Source organism: Macaca thibetana, chromosome 12 (genome assembly GCF_024542745.1).
Source record: "Macaca thibetana thibetana isolate TM-01 chromosome 12, ASM2454274v1, whole genome shotgun sequence".
In the NCBI taxonomy this organism is placed as follows: domain Eukaryota; kingdom Metazoa; phylum Chordata; class Mammalia; order Primates; family Cercopithecidae; genus Macaca; species Macaca thibetana.
The window spans coordinates 84,922,950-84,927,798 of NC_065589.1; the positions used below are offsets into that span (position 1 = coordinate 84,922,950).

Here is a 4,849-nt window from a genome sequence, read left to right on the forward strand (position 1 = left end):
TTTTAAATGCTAACAGCAAGAATCTTTTGACAAGTGTCCAAATAGGTTCACTGTAACCCAAACACAGAGGTTGCCAAATCTATCTAGCTTGTGGCCTGGTAAAACTGCCTTTCAATACTCCTATGGAAGCTACATTAGACTTGATCACTAAGCCAACATGTTGGCTAATATGTCTAACAAATCAGGTCCTATCTCAAGTTCCACTTCCAAGGCAGTAGCATCAGGGACCCCAGTTTTATTGACTGCAACAGTTGTATCTATGACCACTGGAGTCTTTGAAGCGAAGCCACATCTTTAGGACAATACTTCTCCAAATACAAAAGTTACTTGCTGTTAAAAGCTCGACACTGCTTTTGTCTTATGAATTGTACTGCATCTTCATCTTTCATTTTGCCTTCAATGCTAGGGCAACAAGTACTGGAGCTCTCCCAAGGTCTGCAATGCAATGAACAGCAGTACCACAACCAGGTTCTTTATGAAACTTAAATTTTACAAGACTTAACCAGTTATCAACAATCTGGTTGGATGGTGGTGCACCATCATCAAAAGGCCAATCGAGAACATGGATACCTTCTTTCTCCAGAAGAGCAGTGTCATAAGTTGCTTCACATACTCTTATCTATTGTGAAAACTCCATACTTCTTAAGTTCCTCTATAAATTTGTTTAAGGTCACATTGGTTGGATTGTGTGTAGTAAAAAATCCTCATGTTCTTGTATGTGACTTCCACAGGAACTGGGTGGTTCATTCTAGCCATGTTAATTTAGTTAAAGGACACTCAATAGGGTTATGAAAGAATTTTAAAAGTTGAATATAGAAATGATGCAAAGAAACTGAAGTCTACTTCAATATACTCCACTTGAAATTCTCTGTGCTTTGAGTATGAAGTTGTAAGTAATGATAAATGAAACTAACCTCCTAACAAGAAGCGGCAATTCTTCAATCCAGAAATACCGAGGCAACAGAAAGGAAATGCACTGAGGTTTACCCCATCCAGGTCAGAACTCTTGTAAAATGCCCTGTGAGTTTCAATACAACACTTCCGTGTCCAGGATAACCACTCTTTTGGGTGCCTCTTGGTGGAGTAGTAATGAATTTCTACAGTTTCCTTGTTTGCATAGAGGTCGTGCTGTGCCTGGCAGTAATCTCCACTGCCCTTCAGAAACTCCATAAATGTGTGACCAAGAACACCACAGAACTGAGGAATGTGTTTATGCATTGAAAATGGTGGCCTACTGCGTCAATCTCACTGGGAGCTGCAGACCAGAGCTGTTCCTATTCAGAAGTATCACACTACCTGACTTCAAACTATACGACAAGGATACAGTAACCAAAACAGCATGGTACTGGTACCAAAACAAATATATAGACCAATGGAACAGAAAAGAGGCCTCAGAAGTAACACCACACATCTACAACCATCTGATCTTTGACAAACCTGACACAAAAAAGCAATGGGGAAAAGATTCCCTATTTAATAAATGGTGTTGAGGAAAAACTGGCTAGCCATATGCAGAAAACTGAAACTGGACCCCTTCGTTACACCTTATACAAAAATCAACTCAAGATGTATCAAAGACTTAAACGTAAGACCTAGGACCATAAAAATCCTAGAAAACTTGGGCAATACCACTCAGGTTGTAGGCATGGGCAAAGACTCCATGACTAAAACACCAAAATCAATGGCAACAAAAGCCAAAATTGACAAATGGGATCTAATTAAACTAAAGAGCTTCTGCACAGCAAAAGAAACTATCATCAGAGTAAACAGGCAACCTACAGAATGGGAGAAAATTTTTGCAATCTATCCATCTGACAAAGGGTTAATATCCACAATCTGCAAAGAACTTAAATAAATTTACAAGAAAAAACAACCCCATCAAAAAGTGGGCAAAGGATCTGAATAGACACTTCTCAAAAGAATAATTTATGTGGCTAACAAACATATGAAAAAAATGCTCATCATCACTGGTCATTAGAGAATGCAGCCATAAAAAGGATGAGTTTATGTCCTTTGCAGGGACATAGATGAAACTGGAAACCATCATTCTCAGCAGACTATCACAAGAACAGAAAACCAAAAAAAAAAAATTAAACAAAAAAACCCCACATGTTCTCACTCATACGTGGCAGTTGAACAATGAGAACACACGGACACAGGGAGGGGAACATCACACACCAAGACCTGTCGGGGGATGGGGGGCTAAGGGAGGGATAACATTAGGAGAAATACCTAACGTAGGTGATGGGCTGATGGGTGCAGCAAACCACCACAGCACATGTATACCTGTGTAACAAAACTGCACGTTCTGCACATGTACCCCAGAACTTAAAGTATAATAATCCTACAGCTGGCCTAATCCTACAGCTGGTCCCCAGGCAGTGGTGGCAGGGGCTGCAGGGCAGGAGGCAGAGATGGTCGTCGCCAGATAGCGGCGGCCATGTTGCAAGCAGCCAGGGGGTACACCAGACTCTACCATGCGGTGAGTGGCTCCTGGTTTGTCTTCAGACATCAAAGTTATACTACGAGGTATAATCTTGATTCTTTTACTTATTCAAAAATATTTGAGTACCTACTTTCTGTCAGGCACTGCTCTGTGTAATAAGAATATAGCAATGAATCAAATAGAATTCCTGCTGTCATGTAGTCTGTATTGTAAAGAGGGAGACAGAACATGAGCTCATCAGGTAATCGCAGAGTTTGTCAGGTGATGAAGTGCTCTGGGGAAAAGTAAAGCAGGGAAAGAGGACAGGTGAGTGATGTGGACCTAAATGAGGTAATCAAGAATGGCTCTCCAGAAAAGGTAATTGTTCAGAAAAAAAAAAAGTTAAATCATTCAAGAAAAAGCTAAAAAAGGAGAGTACTACAAAGTTCTCTCTTTGTGTCCTATCCTTGGGTCAAACACTGGGGTAGGGTAGATAGTGCTGCACATTTAACCTTTGCTAGATATGGGAGAATCTGGAACATCAGGGTTTAATAGCATGTTTTCCTCACTGTGCCTGAGGAAAGATGCAAACCCCTGGTTAAAAACCTTGCACGTGGATACATGTCCCAGGAGCAGTAATAGAGAAATGGCTAGGGAGAAAACCCAAAGGTAGAATTCCTGGCTCCTCAAGGCTCATTCAGTATCTAGAACTACACTGTCCAATATGGTAGCCACTGGCCACAGAGGCTCCTTAAATTTAAAGTAATCGAGATTAAATATAATTTAAAATGTGTTTTCTTAGTTGCATTAGCCACATTTCAAGTGCTCAATAACTATGTATGGCTCAAGACTACTGCATTGTACAGCACAAAGAAAGAATGTCTCCATCATCATAGAAAGTTCTATTAGAGAGCAGTAGTCAGCAAACCTTTCCGTAAAGGGCCAACCAGTAAATATGTTTGGCTTTGTGGACAAGAAAGTCTCTGTCACAATTATTCAATACTATTGTTTTAGCATAAAAGCAGCTGTAGTCTGTATGTACATAAACAAGTATGGCCATATTCCAATAAAACTTCATTTTAAAAAACAGGCTTTGGTCTGAGGGATGCAACGTGCCTGTCCCTGGGAGAGAGGAGCCAAAGTTCCCACATGCCTCAGTAAAGGGACAGAAGCCAGTGAAAGAATCAGTGAGCTACTGGAGGCCTGGGCTAGGGCCAAATTGTGCACCCAGAGGCGATATGGGTCCAGGTACAACTCAGACATATAGGCCAAAGGCCAGACCACAAACCTGCACCCAGATTCAAGGCCATCCTGAGAAGGAGCAGGAAGAGAGGAAAGAAATTCAAAAGACCAACCCCAAATAATCGAAATGATCTAGAAGAAACTGTTTAAATGGAAGAGACAGTGATACTGTCTGTTGGCAGATGTAGGTGGCCCCGCCCACTGTGCCAGTCCCACCACTCCCCATATCCCTAACCCCCTGAGGGAGTAGGAGCTCAGGAGGAAGTTTAAATCTATTATTTTTAAAAAATAAACTACAGTTTCCTTGACTCTCTAAGTTACAGTGAAAATAAAAAGTCAGTGCTGCTACACAGTGTTTTCTCAAATATATATAAAGACACTTTAGAAAGGAAATCTTTGCACTCTTTCTAGGAGCACTGATTTGGGCTAATTCATCCTCTACAGCCCCTCCAGGGCCTCCTTGTGACTGAGGATATACACTAAGGCCTTGTGTGAGGGGAACACTAGCATGGAGGGAGAAAATCTGGGCTCTAGCTGTGTGACTTATACTAAACCTCTAGCCACTCTGGGCTTCAGTGACCTTATCTGCCATATAGGGAGACAGATCAAATGACTCCTAGGTTCTTATTCAGTTCAGAAATAATATTTTATGATTCATCTGAAAGAAATCTGGCTGGGGTTGTGCCCTGTTGTTATAATTAACATAGTTAGCCTGATCACATGTCAATGGATTAAGTCTTAGCTTTACTATTAAGATAAAACTGAATAAGCTAAGTTTCTTCGAGTTCACTGAAAAGTTCTGATATTTAATACTTGGATAGTTGTAAGGACATGCTATCACTCAAACTATATCAGTCTCAGGCTGCCATACTAAAATGCCATAGATTGGGTGACTTAAAGAACAAACATTTATTTCTCACATTTCCAAAGGCTGGAAGTCGAAGATCAGGGTGCCAGCATAATTGGTTTCTGGTGAGGGCTCTCTTCCTGACTTGTAGATGGCCACCTTCTCACTGTGTCCTCACATGGCAGGGAGAGACTGAGCTCTCTGGTGGCTCTTCCTTTAAGGGCACTAATCTCATTATGGGGCCCTACCCTCATGATTTCATCTAAATCTAATTACTTCCCTAAGGTTTCATCTCCAGATACTATCTCATTGGAAGTTAGGTCTTCAACACATGA

At 41.1% G+C, this 4,849-nt stretch overlaps 1 pseudogene; it reads right to left on the reverse strand.

Moving 5' to 3' along the window:
* Positions 1-235: 235 nt before the first annotated feature.
* LOC126932043 (protein tyrosine phosphatase type IVA 1-like) lies at positions 236-926 on the reverse strand (annotated as a pseudogene).
* Between the last annotated feature and the right edge of the window lie 3,923 nt (positions 927-4,849).